Source organism: Marmota marmota, unplaced genomic scaffold (assembly GCF_001458135.2).
Source record: "Marmota marmota marmota unplaced genomic scaffold, marMar, whole genome shotgun sequence".
In the NCBI taxonomy this organism is placed as follows: domain Eukaryota; kingdom Metazoa; phylum Chordata; class Mammalia; order Rodentia; family Sciuridae; genus Marmota; species Marmota marmota.
In genome coordinates this window covers 28,418,191-28,437,584 of record NW_026000068.1, presented here as the reverse complement: position 1 = coordinate 28,437,584, position 19,394 = coordinate 28,418,191, and the positions used below count along the sequence as shown (strand labels likewise).

Sequence of the window (19,394 nt, the reverse complement as noted above, 5' to 3'; positions counted from 1 at the left end):
CCTTTTATTTAATTAATTTATTTATTTTTATGTGGTGCTTAGGATCAAACCCAGTGCCTCGCACATACTAGGCAAGCGTTGTACTGCTGAGCCACAACTCCAGCCCTAATAAAATGTTTTCTATAGTTAATATTTCCAAAAACCACAGACAGACACATACATCTTCCCATAATTGACTGTGATATTCTTCTCTTGGAAGAAGCATCAGTTTGGAACTTAGAGGCTCAGAGGCAAAGGAGTAGAATACTACTTCAATTCAGATATTTTAGTGAGGAGGGAATTTCTTTAGCAGAACAAAATTGCCAGGCCTTGTTATCATATGCTATATGTCCTGGTCCATTTGGGCTGCTCTAACAAAATATCTTAGACTGAATGATTTATAAGCAACAGCAATTTATTTCTCATAGTTCTGAAGGTCAAAAGGTCCAAGGTCAAGGTGCTAATAGCTGTGGTTTCTGGGGAGGTCTGACTCTGCTTCATAGATGGTACCTTTGATGTATCCTCACATGGTGGGAGAAGCAAGCAAACACTTTGGCCTATATTATAAGGGCACTAATGCCATTGGTGCAGATTCTACCCTTTGACTTAATCACCTCCCCGAGGACTCCACCACTTAATATAATCACATGGGAGATTAGGTTCCAACATAAGAATTTTGGAGGGTCACAAGAAGTCAGACAATAGCATTATGCGTCACTTGCTGTATCACTGTTTCATGTAAGAGCCTTGACTTGCTCTCTCCCTGACAGAAATTGCATAGCTTTCTGAACAGTTTAAAAATCACACAGGCTGAGTGGGGGAAAAGTCTCAGAATGATGTATTTTTGAATCTGTTGCTGAAGATAGTTCAGAAGTTACAATACCTAGCATTTTCTCAGGAAGTTTTCTCTAGTAGATAGTGCAGCATAGTGAAAACAGCCGACTTGGGTTGAAACCCAGACATCTAGGTCACAGTGTGTGATCCTAGGAACAGTGTGAGGTATGGCTATGCCTGTTACAAGAGGCAAGACTCAGAAGATTGAGTCACTTGCCAGAACACCAAGCTACTTAGAGCTGGGATTTGAACCTTGGTCAATCCCATTTCAGAATCTGAGCCAGACAGATCTTGACTTCTCTACTCACTAACTCTATGAACTAGGACAGATGACTTTGGTGAGGTGGGCCTCTGTTCTTGTACCTTTAAAAGGGAAAGAATACTTACCATCCATGCCTAAAGGTAAAATATCTAAGTCCAGATAAATTAAGTCACTCTGTATCAGATAAGCAGGTGCTCTGTCTAGGCCCCAAGCTAGAGACACCCTAGCCAGAAGATTCCCTTCCCACAAAGTACCAGAGTTCTAGTGGGAGAGAAGAGACAATAACTGATTATGGGAATGTATTTAGACATTTATCCCAGGGTATAAAAGGAATAAAAAGGGGATCCTCTGTGTGAAGTGGTGTGGGTGTGTGTAAGGAGGTCAGGTCCACCCACTCAGCCTCTCCAGGCTGCCTCCATCAGTCAAGTCTGGAACTGCCTCCCTTAAACCCTGGGGCTCTGAAAACAGTGTCAGCAAGATGATCTCTGGGGAACTTTTGAACATAATGTCCTGGTTTCTCCTGTAGATGCATAGATATCTGCTATAAATTACGCATATATGATAAAAATCAGAGAAGATATGTCCATTCAGGCAGAGGGAGGTCACAGTTGCTGTTTTGCAGAAGAAACAAGAAGGTCAAGGGAGGTGTCACAAAGAAAGTGACCTTTCATAGCAATGGGTAAATTTTAAGAGGCTGAGATCACCACTGAGGAGGAAGGAGAGGAATGGAATTAACTTAAATAGAAATGTCACTGTAAAATATGAAAAAGAAAGGTAGGAAAAGATAAGGATGAAGCACCTTGGAGGAGTAAGGAAATTGATAACCAGAACTCTAAGTGCACATAGGAAGAAAGAGAGACGGGTCTGGAGACTGGGGGCAGCCAAGGACTGTTTCAGGAACATGGCCTTTAGAGTCAGACATGTGGGCTGAATTCCTGATCTGACACTCCTTAGTTGTGTGAATGGGGCAACTGACTTAATCTCTCTGAGCTTCAATTATCCTTTACTGAAAAATGGTGATATTAACAGTAATATTAAAAATAAGGAACAAGCAGAGTAGCAGTAATTAAGCAACTCTGCAGATGAAAAGACCAAAGTAAGAGAGGGAAATAGACCTGTCCAACAAGTCCCTTGTCACGCAGTTGATAAGGCAGGGATTGGAATCTGGGCATGCTGGTTCCAGAACCTCCCTCATTACAATGACATCCAGCCATCTACCTCATAGAGCATGGTGAGAATTAAATGAGATAACACCTGCAACATGCCTGACCAGAGTCAGGCAAAGAGGAAGGACTGGGTTGAATCAATCTTAAGTGGAAAAAGAGGACAATGTGGGAAGAGGAAGAGTTGGAAGCCAAGCACAAAGGCTCTTGAAAACCATATGTAGGAGTCGTTTTGGTATTTTTTAGTTAGCAGTTCATAATTATATGCCAGGTTGCAACAGACTTGTGGCATGATCAGAACCGTGATTAAGAAAGATTCATCTTTTAAGATGTGTTGGCTTAAAAAGAGAGAATGAGTGGAGAGCAATTAAACTTTTATTTTAACAGCCATTAAATGGGCCCTGAAAAGGATGGTGGCAGTGGAGGTGGAAAGCAGGAAACAGACGTAAAAGCTATTGCAGAGATGACATAGAAGGTGGTGCAAAGGAAAGATGACTCAAGGTTTCGAGGCTGGGTGTCCTGGAGAATGTTGCTACCATCAGTGGAAACACAATAATCAAGGAGAGAAGCTGGACCTGGAGGGGAAAAAGGATTTTTTTTTAAAATACAGGTTGAGTTTGAGGTGATGACAAATCACTTCTGTGGAAATACTCAACAGATAATCAGCTTTGCAGAAACTAAACTCTATATAATAAACAGAAATAATTATATCTATATCTGTATCTATATAGTTATATCTATATCTATTTCTATATAATAAACAGAAATAGTTAGCACCTAAATATTTTTCTCTCAGAACATCCTTGGATTATGTATTTTGAACATGCACACACACACACACACACACACACACACACTTATAAATTGTTTGCACATATTTCTGTACCTTATTAAAAATACACATGGAAAATAATAGAAATAAAAGTTGCACTCCATCCTGGCTGCTTCAGTATATGCTGTTGTATATATATCCCATTTTGGATACTGTTGCTATAGATTCCTGTAGATTTGATCCTTTTCCTGTGTTAGGAAACAGTCTAAGTGCATTGCATGGAACAAAATGTCCTTTTACTGTTTCTTCTCGTGTCAATGAAATTCTTCTTTTTTCAGAGTCTCCTACTAGTGTAGAAGGAGAGAAAGGACTAAAGGCTTCACTCTCCTATAAAACTCTCACTTGTGTGCCAAAATTCTCTCTATAAGGATGTTCAATATAGCATTGTTAATATGAAGATGAGAATAACAAAGTTTCGACAGAAGGGAAGAGAAGTTATGGAACATCCTTCTATGGAATAAAGAATAAAAGAAAATCTACTAAGTAGAGGGGAGGAATCACTAAGACATATTAAGTTAAAAAATAATTTGCAAGACAGTGTGTTGGCAAAGAGTACCCTACAATCTATAAAGTATGTCCAATATGTATACACACACACATACACACACACATTTGACACTGAATCTGAATAAACTTCCAGATTAACTGCCAATTTATAGGAGTTTACAAAGAATAGAGGGATGTGTTGGATAACACCAAGGGAATGCAACCTATAAAATCTAGACTATAGGTCTGTTCAAATGATGAATGATTACATTTAATTAACAAATTGCAATTTTTAAAAATGAAAAAAGCTAAAAAGTTTTTAAAAACGAGAACGCTGGAAGGGGACTCTTATTTAAAGAGACTTAAAACATTCAAAACTGGCAAAACTAAGTTATATTATGCAAGGGGTGTCCACACTGAAGAGGAGAGGGTAAGGGCTGTGACTGGGAGAGGCATCTGAAGACTTCCAGGGAGATAAGTGGCCAAGGATATGGAAGGATAAAGTTTATTTAGTTGCATTATTTGTGTCTTATAGTTTTCTGGATTTGCTCTATATCAACAGTAAAAAGATGAAATTTCAAAAAAGAAGTTTTACCATGATCCTATATGAAAAATAAAACAGTAAAATTAAGTACTTTGTGTATTTGTGTCTAAAAAGTGAAAGGTCTGTAAGCATTTCCAAATATCTATTGAGAGTTATTTATAAATTGGAGGCATGAATAGATTTTTGTTGTATCCACTATTCTTCAACATAGTATATATAGAGTGGTTTGGTGTTTTTGGAAGTTCTAGATTCACGTTAGTGAAAAATATCACTTATTAACAAAGTAAGATGAACTCACGCTCATAAGGATATTTTGTTCTGAGATACAAAATTTACATATTTTCATTTAGAAAATCATAGACATATAGTTTATTTGGAAAGCAAAAGGAAAATAATTAGTTTTCAAGTTAGTTTTCTCTGAGATTAAAAAACATTCTTGCCGGTTTTCTGTTGAATTTCCAAATGGCAAAGATTATTTTTATTACTTTAGGTCTCTGATTCTTGGGTCTAGATTCTAAGATAGTATAATAGAATGGGCGTTTGCCATGTACAGGAAAGTTATTAACTACTGAGATGAAAATCTCCTGGTTAATGACAGGAGCATTCTGTGATTCGAACCAATGCCAAAATGTAATGAACTGATGCCAAAGTATAATGAATTTCCAGTTCTAAAGGACGACTTAGCTCACAAGTGGCAGAACCCTGCAATTACTGAGAAAACTGGTACTGTTTTGGCATTCTTTATTCTCTACATTTGTTTCAGGTCTTTTTTTCCCCCCAGAACAACATCTTTACTTTGTTGTTTTGTGTAAGTCTGCAGAAAATGTTGCTTACTGAAATACCATTATAAGCGAATGCCATTGTTTTATTAAGCTTATCAATCAGTAGAATATTTGACTTGTGGGTAAGAATTTATTAATTTGTTAGCAAAGTTCTGTCCCAATCCTCTTTGAGAAACTTTTTTCAATATATACTTGGTTTGATATTAAGATGCTAATGGGGATCATAGGAATTATGCGCTTGATTCCACCACCCTACCAGTTCTTGTAACTAGTAGAGAACTCTAAACTGAAATGAAGAAAGAAAAAACCCAGTGTGCATCTTTCCTTTTCCACGACCAACAATTTCCAAGCTATTTTGCAAATATAGGACAGCTGCTTTATTGAGCTAAAAAAACACTACAAAATGTAATGATAGCACTTTGGACTCTATTCTGATCTCCCTTAAACTCCACACAGCTTGGATTTTTCTGTAATTTTAATGAAAATGTGGCATGGCACATCTCTCTCATTTAAATTATGCACTGTCAGTGTTTTCCTTCTTTGCAACTGAAGCACTTCTTGGGAAACATGCCAGGTACAAGGAGGGGGGGTGAAAACCAAAAATAGAAAATAGTGAAGGGGATGGGGAAAAACTGGACTCAGTGAATGCACACTTCACAAGACTCCCTCCTTTTTTAAGAACTTGTAAATCACTGGGAAACGGGGTACAGAAGTTCAAGTAGGACTAAGGTTGCTAAGGTGTAACTGGGTGCTAAACACAGGTCAAAATGAAACTATTAGTATAACCTTAATAACTTCATTGATCTGTTGAAAACTAGCACAAGATTTCATTCACATTCATCTGAAGTCTGAATACATCTTACTACTACTTAGCTATTTAAGGCTTGATCATTATGTGTAAAAGTCAGTTTTTCTTCCTATCAGTGATAATTTCCCAATTAGCAAAAGCCTTTTATTCATCTGCCATACTTCTTCTTTGTTTTCCAGGCAAAGGTCTATCATTTATTTATTTAGCAAGTATTTGTTGACAGCCTGAGTGAAGAGAGAAAGAGAGAGAGAGAGATCCAGTATGCTTCTGTTACAAGTTCATCTCTCATAGAGTTCACATGTACACCAAAATCAAAGTCCCTTCAGGAGGGTGACTTTAAAAAAGAAGAGAAAGAATAGAAAAGACTGGGTGTGGTGGTGCATGCCTGTAATCCCAACTACTGAAGAGATGGGGACAAACTGGAGGCCAGCCTGGGCAATTTAGCAAGATGTTGTCTCAAAATAAAATTTTAAAAGAGCTGGGGATGTAGCTCAGTGGTGGGGTTCTTGCCTAGCATGCTGGGTTCACTTTCCAGCACCACCATACTTTTTTATCAGTGAGAAGTATCCACATAAATTCAGGTTTGGTATAATTTTTGAAATCACTTTTCGCATTTAAATCTCACTTTTGCACAGCACGATATTATTATTAAGGTAGAACAATTAGTAATTGTCATCACTTCGTGAACCGTCGACTCAGACATGGTCCTGCTGACTGAGAATCGAGAATCAATGCTTTCCCCATTAGGGCACAGGGATTAAGAATATTGGGTTTAGCTGGGTGTGGTGTTGCACACCTGTAATCCCAGCTACTGGGGAGGCTGAAGCAGCAGGAGCAGAAGTTCAAGTCCAGCTTGGGAAGTTTAGCGAGAACTTGTCTCAAAATATAAAATTTAAAAAGGGGGCTAGGGATGTAGTTCAGTAGTAGAGCATCCCTGGATTCAAACACCAGTCCCACCCAAAGAAGAAAGAATATTGGCTCACAAATCAGTATGACTTGGGCTTGACTCATAGCACTTCCTTGTATCATAACCTCAGGCAAACTACTTAACCCATTTAAACCTGTTTTCTTTAAAGTGGGAATCATGAACAACCTCTATCAGATCATCATAGAAAGGAGTAGATAATACATGGCCAGATCCCGTTTAAGTATTAGCTTTTTAATAAGATTCTTTAAAAATGAAGGAAAAAAATCTAGTTAAGGGGAGTAAAAGAAACTAAATAATATAACGGAATCAAAGTGGAGATTAACTATTTAGTCAGTGAGGACTAGTCCTGGGAGTAGGGAGTTACCAAGAAGTCTTGTGCTGCAGCTCAAAAATAACTTTTCCTTGTACTCAGAGATTTCCTGTAGGATAAATTAACAGATCTTTCAAAATGTGAATCCTCAGGGACTAGGAAAAACAAGGCGATAGTATTTCTCAGTGATTCACCCTGTTGTGAATTCTTTTAATCAAATATCTTTCTTGAGATCTGCACAGAATGAAGGGATGGAGTTTGGGTGGACTTTGAGATAGGGCAGGTCTGGAAGAGAGAATCAGTGGAATGTCGGATGCCTTTGGTTTTGGTGGTGAAGGCCTGAGGGCCCTGCATGCTTGGGCAAGGAGAGAGAGAGGACATTCCAAGAGAGGGAAGAAGAGTCTGGAAAATGTGGGAGAGTTCCAAGATAAACTTTCTGAATTCTGCAATTTAGTTGGGATTATTAACTGCCTGGTGTCAATAAAAAAAATTCATCTCTTGGCTTGCCTTTCTCCCTGTTGGCAGGGTTCTGATGTCTGAGCTGGGATGCTGCATCTGGGCAAACGCAGCAGTCTAACACAGCACTCCAAGATTCCAGCTGACCAGAGGATTGTGCAGGTAGACACTTGTCTTGTCCAATAGGCTGATTCAAAATCCAGGAGAGATGCAGAGCTTGTCTTGCACTGGGATTGAAGTTACACCTTCATGTGTCTTTTCTGAACTCTTTTAAGATGGGAAGTCTAGAAATACCTTTTCCCTACCACTACTAAAAGAGTTGGATTGAATGAAACCTGAGGCTTATAGAAATGTCACTACATAACAAGTGTCCTAAGAGCTGTGCAAAGCCTCCAGCTAAACCATCCTTCAAGAAGGATCAGAAATTTGGCTCTCTTTAGCTCATGAGCTCTTCCATCCTCTCTCTCTGTCTAGTGCAATCCATTCTTGTGGCATTACATTTTAACTGTAATTAACCATGACATCTGGGCATGATCTTGTGCCCAATGTTCTGGGAGAAGAAAGATGTGTCTTTTCTCTGTTTTGCTGCAGTCAACAGAAAGGATTTAGAAAGCATTAGGCTCCAACATGTTAATGCACTCAGGGGTGAGGAACTACAGCTCACAGGGGGTGGGTGACAGAAGGCAGGCACAGTGTAGACACCCCCGAGCTTGGAGTTAGGTTTAAAACCTAGCCATGTCTTGTGTCTGGATGTCTGTTTCTGGATCTATAAATGAGGGAGTCAGATTCTTTGCCGTGTGGCTCTAATCTTCTAAGTGTGCATGATCCAGTCACTGCTAATATGAAGGTGGTTCTACTTTGGCTCTAAATTAGCAGCCACAGCCCCTCAGTTCTGATATCATTGCTGACTCTTAAGAGATCAGAAAGTTAAGTCAGAGCTGAACCGTAGATCAGTGGTTGCAATTTTACCCCAAAGCAAGACTGTGCTTCGGAAAGGACTAAGATTTATTGGTTTCAACACATGAAGATGTAAAATGTGCTGTTATCACATCTCCCCAGAATGTGTAGTGGCACCTGCCTGGGGAAACTGCACGGAATAGCAACTTCCTGGTTGCTTAGTCAGTCTTATCATCCATTTGGTAAGTCAAACTTCCAGTACATTACCCTCATGATGCTGTCTTTCTGGGAGAGAACCTGGAACTGTTATTCATTATGACTACTTTGATTATTACGGTTTAGATACCTATGTTTAAATGAGAGAAAATCTCATTACATTCAAAACTCTGCATTTGAATATTGTGTAATCTTTAGTTTTTGCATTCATTTAAGATATAGTCGTAAAATACCTACTATGCATGCTATACTGTAAAATGATGAAGGCAGATGATGTGCTGGAAAGGATTAAATTTTTAGACTGAGAAAGATTTTGTATGAATATATTTTGTGGCGTTAGGTTTATCTTAAGCACGATAACTTCTTTGAGCTGCCCAGTGTCTCTTGGGAACAATATTTATCTCACAAGATCTTTGTGTCTAGCACATAGGTGTTCAAAATAGTGTTTTACTAATTGATTTACTAAATAATTGTAGCCTTTTAAGAGTTGATAAAAATACTTTCACATATGGCACAACAATTTAATCTCATAGCTTCCTGTAACATGGTACATTAGCTACATTGAGATAGGAAATTTGAGGCCAAAGTAGTTGGAGTGACATAGCCAGGGACAGATGTTATCATACTGAATCTCAGGCTCAAAGGCCTTCCTCAGAGGCAGCATATTTGCTAATTAAAAAAATAGGAAGAGCTCCATCATCCAAGAAAGGGCCTGCTGAATTTTGAAATGTCTGATGCCCGCCTAAGCTTGAAGGAAGACATTTCTGATCTGAAAATATTTTTAGGCATGCCTCAATGGTGTTCCTTTTCCAAACTTCATTCCAATAAATGAATTTTGTTGCAGAATTCTAGTATCTCTTCACCCCTCAACAGCCATATCACATTGCCTTTCAGAACAGCGGTTAGCACATTTGCTACTTGAAGAATCCTCTGACATTGAGATGATCTGAGTAGCAATCAGCATAAATAAGTGTTTTCTAACCAGAAAGTCGTAATTTTCCACACAACTCATTCCTAGTGAAACATGACCAGGGCCTTTAATACACAGTGTGATTTCTGGAGATGAGAAAGTCTCCTAGTCCAAGAAATAATTATCTTACACGATTCTTTAAGTTGCTGATATAACCCCCGATGGATCCTGAAATCAGACATGAGGACTGAAATGTAAACATTCATAATAATAGGAACTAATTGTCTTAAATTTGCATTAACGCAAGCAATATCTGATTCTTTCCTGAAGAAACATTTAGCTAAAGGAAGGTGGCATGGAAAACAAGTAAGAACAACCCCACCAAGATCACCAGATCCCTGTAGGACAGAAGGGAGTTGAGATGGATAGAAACCAGAAAATGTGATGAGTGAGAAGGTCTAGCGTATAAAAGAATGAGTGAAAACAAGGATGAGTATGCCTTTTCTTCTTCTTCTTTTTGCAATACTGGGATTGAACCCAAGTTCTCCTGAATGCTAGGCAAGGGCTCTGTTACTGAGCTACATCTCTACCCTTTTTATTTTGAGACAAAGTCTCACTAAGTTGTCCAGGTTGGCCTCAAATTTGTGATTCTCCTGGCTCAGCCTCCTGGGTAGCTGGAATTGTAAGCATGAACCACTCTGCCTAGCTGAGAGTAACAGGATTACCCTTTAGATTGATCTAAGTTATTTTTTTAATAACATGTAGTATTGGCTAGGATGTGTGGGTCTTATACTTTGCTGATATGAAAAGTGATTTGATACAATGACATTGGAGAATGAGTTGGGGGTATATTCAAATTAAATTTCATCAAAAGCTAACCAAAGGAACACATACACCTGGCCAAAGAAACATACTAACATATCCAATGCATTAGCAAGGGATATATATAATGAAATAAACAACCTAATTGTCCAGCAAAGGAAGAATTATTTCATAGAAGTATCATATTCATAAATGACATATTAGGTAGCACTTATAGAAAATAAAGACAATCAATAGATACTAACATTGAAAGATACCTATCGTGAGTGCAAAAAAAAAAAAAGAAAAAGAAAGAAAGAAAAAAGATGCTTCCTTTCTTCTATTAAGCCGTACTATATATTTACATATATTCATTTAAGTGTGAAAATGCATAGAAAAATCCTATAGGAACATTTGGAGTAGATAATAATGATGGTGTCTGCCTCTGGGCATGGTAGTCATAACTGAAGGCAAATTGAGAACTACAATATTTGATTATTTTATTTTATTTTTTTTGTACCAGAGATTGAACTCAGGGGCACTCAACCACTGAGCCACATTCTCAGCCCTATTTTGTATTTTATTTAGAGACAGGGTCTCATTGAGTGTAGCGACTCACTTTTGCTGAGGCTGGCTTTGAACTCATGATCCTCCTGTTTCAGCCTCCTGAGCCACTAATGATATTGGATTTTTATGGAACGTACTCACATATTTAAAAAGAGAAAGTATGCTATGCACATATTAATACTTAATTGATAAGTATCCTGAAAACCAATGAATCACTGAGTATGAGAGTGTCAAGAGGCCTAAATGGTTTCTGTTTTTCTTTTTTCTTTATTTTATTTATTTATATGTGGTCTGATAATCAACTAAATATATATATATATATATATATATATATATATANTATATATATATATATATATATATATATATATATATATATATATATATATATATATATATTTAGTTGCAGATGGACACAATACCTTTATTTTATTTACTTATATGTGATGCTGAGGATTGAAACTGGTGCTTCATATATGCTAGGTGAGCCCTTTATAGATTAGCCGCAATTCCATCCCTGGTTTCTCTTTTTGAATATAATTTATTTTTTAGAGTAGGTCTAGGTTCACAGCAAATCTGAGTGGAAGATATAGCAATTTCCCATCTACCCACTACACTCACATTCTGCATCAGTATGGAAACTTTTACAGTTGATGACACATCATTGTCATTCAAAGTCCATGGTTTACATTAAGGCTGTGCTCTTTTGTGGATTTGGGCAAATATGTAATGATGACATATGCTGTGGAATATCTTTTCATATGCTTGTTTGCTGTCTGTACATCTTCCTTGGTAAGGTGTCTGTTAAGACCTTTGGCCTGTTTTTGAAATGGGTTGTTTTTGTTCTTTTTTTTATGTTTTAAGTGTTCTTTGCAAATTTGGGGTTATAGTCCTTTATCACATACTTTTTTTTTTTTTTTTGCAAATTTTCAAATGTTTCTCCCAGGCTGTGACTCGTTTTTCATTCTCTTGCCAGTGTCCTTTGTAGACCTCATTAATTTTAATCTAGTTTACCAGTTCTTTCTTTTGTGGATTATACCTTTGATATTGCATCTAAAGATTAATCACCTGTGAGGTACCTGTAATCCCAGCAACTCAGGAGGCTGAGGCAGGAGGATTGCAAGTTTGAGGCCAGTCTTAGTAACTTACCAAGACCCTGTCTCAAAATAAAACATAAAAAGGGTTGAAGATATAGTTCAGTGGTAAAGCTCCCATGGGTTCAATACCCAGTATGAAAAAAAAATCACCAAACCCAGTCATTGAATTTATGCTATATTATCTTTAGGAGTTTAAAATTTTACATGTAGGTCTGTGAGATAATTTTTGTAAACAGTGTAAGATCTGTGCCTGGAGTAATTTCCCCCCACCCCCCGCCTTTTTTTTTTTGTTTTGCATGTACATGCTCAGTTGTTCTGGAATCACTTTTTAAAAAGATTATCTTTTCTCCATGTTTTCTCTGCTCCTTTATCAAAGATCAATTGATTAAATTTATGTGGGTGTACTTCTGGGCTCTGTTCTGTACTGTTGGTTTACTTGTCTATTCTTTCATCAATACCACACCATCTTTTTTTTAATTACTATTTTTTTAGTTGTTGCTGGATCTTTATTTTATTTATTTATATGTGGTCTGATAATTGAACCTATTGCCTTACACACACTAGGCAAGTGCTCTACCACTGAGCTACAACCCCAGCCCCTACCACACTATCTTGATGACCATAGCTTTACAATATGTCTTGAAATCAGGTAGAGTTATTTCTCCAACTTAGTTCTTTTCAATATTAGATTGATTTTTTTCTGAGTCTTTTACTCCATATAAACTTTGAATCAGTTGTTGATATCTAAAAAATAACTTACTGGGATTTGATTGAGATTGCATTGAATCTATAGATTTGGTTGGGAAGAACGGACATCTTAATAATATTGAGTCTTCCTATGCATGAGACTGGAATATCTCTACATTTATTTAGCTTTTATTTCATTCCTCAGAGTTTTATTTTCCTCGTATAGATCTGGTACATTTTCTGTTAGATATATACCAAAAGGTTTATTTTGGGGAGGTGCTAACATAAATGATACTGAGTTTTTAATTTTAGATTGCAGTTAGTCATTGCTGGAATGCAGGAAAGTGATTAATTTTTGTTTATTAACTTTTTTAAAATTATAGCTTTAGTTATACCTAGTAGTGTGGTTCATCTTGATTGTCGATTAACTATGCATCTTGCAATCCTGCTATAATCACTTAATAGTAATTTTTTGGTTGTTGACTATTTCAGCATTTCTACCTACATGAACATTATATTTATGAACAAAGGATGATTTTATTTCTTCTCCCCTGATCTATATTCTTTTTATTTCCTCTCCTTGTCTTAGTGCATTAGCTAGGACTTCCAGTATGATCTTGGAAAGCATGGTGGAAGGGGACATCCTTATCTTCTTCCTGATCTTAATCAAAAGTTTTGAATTTTTCATTACTGCTCATGATGTTAGCTATAAGGCATTTGCTCTTTATTAAGTTAAGGACATTCTTCTCTGTTCATAGTTTACTAAGAACTTTTATCAAATTTGAGAGATTTTTCTCAAAAGATCTTCATGCATCTATGGATATAATCATGTAATTTTTTTTCTTAGCCTGTTCATGTTACGGATTACATTAACTGATTCTTTTAAAACAAACTTTTTTAGATGTCTATGGACCTTTATTTTTTTTATTTTATTTTATTTTTTTTAAAGAGGGAGTGAGAGAGAGAATTTTAATATTTATTTTTTAGTATTTGGCGGACACAACATCTTTGTTTGTATGTGGTGCTGAGGATCGAACCCGGGCCGCACACATGCCAGGCGAGCGCGCTACCGCTTGAGCCACATCCCCAGCCCTATGGACCTTTATTTTATTCATTTATTTATATGTGGTTCTGAGAATCGAACCCAGTGCCTCACACATGCTAGGCAAGTGCTCTATCACTGAGCCACAACCCCAGTTCACATTAACTGATTCTTGAATGTGGAATCATTCTTGTATTCCTGGGAGAAATCCCTCTTGATCCTGGTATGTAATTCTTTTGATATATAGCAGAATTTGGTTTGTTACTATTTTATTGAGAATTTTTGCATCTATGTTCATGAGAGATATTGATCTATGGTTTTTTGTAATATTTTTCCTTAATTATTTGATAGAATTCATTACCTATGTGGACTTGATGTTATTTTAAAAAGTTATTAATCATTTATTCAATTCTTTTAATAGATATAGGCCTATTCAGATTTCTATACTTTCTTGATTGAGTGTTGACAAATTGAGTCTTTGAAGGTGTTGGTTCATTTCATCTAAGTTATTGTCATGGTCTGATCTAGAATGTCCCCCAAAATCTCATCTGCTAGAGATGGGGCTTTTGTGAAGTGATTTTAAAAATTTATTTATCAGTACTTGGGATTAAACCCTGGGGTACTCTACCACTGCATCACATTCCCAGCTTTTTTTATTTTTCACTTTCAGACGGAGTCTTGCTAAGTTGCCCATTGTGGACTCCATCTTTCGATCCTCTTGTTGCAGTGTCTCAAATTGCTGGGATTACAGTTGTGAGCCACCAAGCCTGGTTTTATTACAGGGCTTTTGATGTCTTGCATTTTCTTTTTGGTCCTTAGAATTGCGGTCACTGCTTACATTGCCCATCTGTTCTTGCATGTTGCCTACTTTCTCCATTAGATCCCTTATCATCTTAATCATGGTTGTTTCAAGTAGCAACTATGTTATTCTGATAATTCCACAGCTGAGTTTGGTTCTGATGTTTTCTGTCTCTTCAAACGTTTTTTTTTTTTTTTTGGCCTCTTAGCATGTCTTGTATTTTTTTTCCCCCCTTTACATACATAATTGCTGGGAAAAGGAACTGCTGTAAATGAGCTTTTAGTCATGTGGTGGGAAGGTGTGTGGTAGGAAGCATACTATAGTCCTATGGTTAAATGTCAGTCTTTTAATGAGCCTATGGTTATGAACTTTATACATGCTTCTCAGTTTTTGAAATTTCTCCCTTTAATGGACAGGATGGGAATTCGAGTTGAGTATTCCCCTCTTCTAATCACATGGAAGGCTAGAAAGGGCTGGAGCTGACTAGTCCCCTTTCTCCAGGTCAGTTAGGCTCTGGTTAAACAGTTTCCTCTCAGTGCAAGTCTTATACAGACAGAATGTGAGCTGGGAGTATAGCTCAGTGGTAAAGCACTTCCTTAGCACTAAGGAGGCCCGGGGTTCCATCTCCAGCAACACACACACACACACACACACACACACATACACATACACACACGCCAGAATGTTCTGGCATATATTATAATGGTTACTTTTCCTCTCCTGCTGCTGGAAACATGAGAGGACTGTGGGAACCAGGTTGAGTTCCTGGAATTAAAACTCACTGAATCATTGGGACCTCTGATTACTGGGTCCTCCTGGGTTTTTATTTCTCAGACTTATCATGGTTAGCATCCAGCATTCATCAATTCATCAATTATGGCTTAGATTTCCCTGTTTTGGCAGTGCTTCCCACAGAAGTTCACGCTTGAGGGTTTCTACCCTAGCGAATCAGGCTTATCTGCCTTTACCTGCTGACCTCTGTTTTGGAGACAATGGTCTGCCTCGTGATCCCTCCTCTGTGAAGGATCTAAGAGGAGCTGTTAATCTTTCAGTTTGTTCAACTTCTTACTTGTTAGAATGTAGCAGTGATTTCCAGATTCTTGCTTGCTAGACTGGAAACTGGAAGTCCCCCAAGATTCTAAATTCAGTCCACCCCTCTATCCTAAGCTCCAAGAATTTGCTCAAGGTCACATTCCTATCACTGCTTCATATGAACCAACATCTTTGATCGCCTGTCCTTGGCTCTGGTATTCCTTCCATAATTTCATAGTCTTGTTCAGAATGCCAAAGCATTGTGTTAAAATTCTTTGCTCTGCACATGTAAGGTGTTATTATTTTTAATGGGGTTAGGAATAGGGGTTAGGGCAGGAACAATTTGGGGGAAGGGTAACTTCAAGGATAGAATGCTGTTAAAAGGGTCTATTTTATATTATTATTTTTTGGCGTTGCTAAGAGTTGAACCCAAGGCTTCACATATGCCAGGGAAGTGCTCTACCACCAAGCTATACCCTCTTTCCTTTGGTTATTGTTTTTTGAAACAAAGTCTTGTTACATTGTTGAGGCTGGCCTCAAATTTGGGATCCTCGGTTCTTGGTTTCTTGAGTAGGTGGGTTATAGGCATGGGCCATCACACACAGCCTAGATCTTCCTTTTAAATTTAAAATAAGAGTAGGAACTAGTTGAGGAGTATAGGCAAACAAGGCTAGGGAAGGACAGCTCCAAGATGTGCTCTTTGTGACTTTTATACTTTAATAATGTCAGCTGAAGCTGAGATAGCAATAGATTGAAATTGGTTTTGCACAGAAAATTTATTGTTTTGTTTAAACAAATAAAGGACCTTCAATTGTACTGCAGTGGAAAATGCATTTCAGATATAATAAAGAGATCTGGGTTATACCCTAGTTTGCCCCCTAAAAGCTGTGCAAAACTCTGAATACAGTATGTAAAGAATGTCATCTTTTTCCCAAGGTTGTTGGTATATATAAATATGATACAGTGTTTGACAATAGCTTCCAGGTTGATAAAAGTGCACAATAAATTCTTGTTGGATTGAATTCTATTATACTAATTCTTCAATACTCTTACTTCAGAACTTTTGCAAATTAAAAACAAAGAGAAAGATGAGATACAGAGGGCTTAACAGAGAAGAGGCAGCATGTTTTGGAGAAATGAGATGAAGAATCAGAATTTGGGGACCTTTAGAAGTTTGGGTACATTTTTGATGATTACAAGTCTCATTTAAAAAATAAGGAAATAAAAGAACCCGAGAGGTTAACTTGCCTAAAGACACTCAGTAGGAGAGATCCAGGTCTCTGAATGTCACCTAATAGTTTTATTTTTCAATTAACTCAGTGATGCCAGCATGGGGGTGCATGCCTGTAATCCCAGTAGCTTGGAAGGCTGAGACAGGAGGATGACAGGTTTGTAGCCAGCCTCAGAAACTTACTGAAGCTATAAGCAACCTAGTGAGACCCTGTCTCAAAATAAAAAAATAACAAGGGCTGTGGATATGGCTCAGTGGTTGAGTACCCTTGGGTTCAATCCCTGGTACAAAAAAACAAAAATGAAAAAAACCCCAAAACTCAGTAATGGTTTCTTTTGAAAATAAGAATATACACCTTCTTCTTCCCTCAAGACTGCCAGAAAACTACCAACTGTGGACACTAGATGCCCACTCAATAAGTGAGAGAATTATATTTTATCCCAACAACCTGCTATGTATGGTTCCTTTTTATTCATTTATTTTATTTTACAGTGCTGGGGATTGAACCAGGGACTCATACATGTTAGATAAGTACTCTACCACTGAGTACTTACCTTTTTACTTTGAAATAAGGTATCACTAAGTTGCTGAGGCTGCCCTTAAACTTGCAACACTCTTGCCTCAGCCTCCTGAGTAGCTGGGATTACCAGTGTGTGCCAGTATGCCTGGCTTATGTATGGACTCTGTAACTACTTGTTAGGCCATTGAGTTGATCTACTGTGTTGCTGCCATTTGAGGCTGAGGATATACCTACCTCTTCTGGACAGGGAGTAATACAAAAATATGAATGGAGAGGAAATCAAAAGCTTGGAAATAAGCCTCCGGGCTGGATACGTGATATCATTTACCCAAATATAGTAAAATAAAACTGTTTTTTGTTTTGTTTTGTTTGGGTACTGGGGATTGAACCCAGGGCACTTAACCACTGAGCTATATCCCCAGTCTTTTTTTATATTTTACTTAGAGATTGCTCAGGGCTTGGCTAAGTTGCTGTGGCTGGCTTTGAACTTGTGATCCTCTTTCCTCAGTCTCAAGAGTCACTGGGATTACGGGCATGCACCACTACACCCAGCCAAGAAAACTGTTCTTTGCTTTTATTTTATTAAAAATGAATTTCCCCATTAGTATTTCTCAATAGGGTTGCCATATGTTCAGTACTGTAATTATACAGTCCTATGTTTTAGCTGATTATCTGGGGAAATGAAAAAAAAATAAAATAATGAGAAAGCATGCGAGGGTTTAAAAGATTGTTAAGACTTTTTAAATTTTTGAATTTCATAACCCTCTATATATTCAAAATTCAAATCCAATATGTGGTATACCTAGCAAATGTCTTATAATAGGTTGCCTCAGGCCAACAAACTAGACATTCACTATATCATTCATTACGTCACTATGCATAGTGACTTTTAAGTTAATATATTCATAATTACTTCAGAAATGTGTACTATTCCTCTCTTAAATGCTGCCATAGAAAAAATTTTAATCTTCAATTATTGAATCATGTGTGGATTCATTATATAGAATGCATTAAAACTGAAATGCTCCATTTTTTTCAGACCTATATGCAATTGTTTAAATGATTATTCTAAGAAGACTACAAAAATCAATATTTTACAAAGAATAAATATAAAAGAACAGCTGAGATAGGTGATAATTAACAAAATTAAACCTGGTTCCCCACCTCCTTTGCCACATTTTGAGGAAGATATTTGGAAACCTTCCTCTTCTGCTTCATCTGAGGCTTTATCTGAACATTTTACTCATTTCTCAACTGTAATAAGTAAGGAAAGGGCCCTTCTTTGCAAATCCTTTCCTGCTACTTACTAGCTGTGGAACCACTGTCAAATTCTCCTCAGAAATTGAAGATTAGCCAGTCATATAATCCCATCTACTCAGGAGGCTGGGGCAGGAGGTTCATAGATTCAAGGCCAGCTTGGGCACTTTAGCAAGACTGTCTCAAAATAAAAAAATAAAAAGGGCTGGAGATGTAGTTCAGTGGTAAAGCACCTCTGGATTCAAGCCCCAGTATTAAAAACAAACAAAAAAGAAAGAAAGAAAGAAATTGATGATTATAATTCCTACCTTGAAGGAATTTTGAAATTCAAGGAAATAATCATTCTTTTACCTCATAAGTATGTAAAATCTTCATGAAAAGCAATTGAAAGTGTGTGCAGGATTTGAAATACCATTGTTTCCTTGCAGTGTTTTACTACTTGTTTTGAAAAAAACTAATTCAGGGTTACTGGGTTAGATAAATTCGAGGGAAGGCCTCATGCACAGTCTCTCTCTTTGGTATAAGAAAATGCATGTTAGCATATTAAGGGCTCTAAGAAGGTTTAATCCGTGTTTTCCCGTCTTATTTGAGGATAGATTTTCTTTAATCTCTAGAGACTATAAATTAATGGTTCTGGAGAACTCAGTTTGGGGAAAACTGGGCCAGAAAATGGGGAAGTATGGGTAATGGCTTTAAAACTCTTGAGAACAGGGGGAAAACTTAGAAAAAATTAGGGACAGCTTGTGTAGCTGTCCATTCCCATTAGAGTTTCCTTCCTTTTTCCAATTAGAGTATGGGTCCCTCAGAGGAAGCCTTTCAGACTTTCCCATAAAAGTACCCCTAAAGCAAGGGACAGTGAACACTGATTTTATCATGAAAGCCCATGAGAATCTCCCTTGTTACTCTATAAGATGTGTTTGTTTAAATACAAAAATAAAAATTTTAATTATGGAA

General features: G+C 37.2%; 1 protein-coding gene across 41 annotated transcripts in view; it reads right to left on the bottom strand.

Moving 5' to 3' along the window:
* Adgrl2 (adhesion G protein-coupled receptor L2) overlaps positions 1–19,394 on the bottom strand; it is a 624,560-nt gene that overhangs the window by 291,279 nt on the left and 313,887 nt on the right. The gene's annotated exons all lie outside the window — the stretch shown is intronic.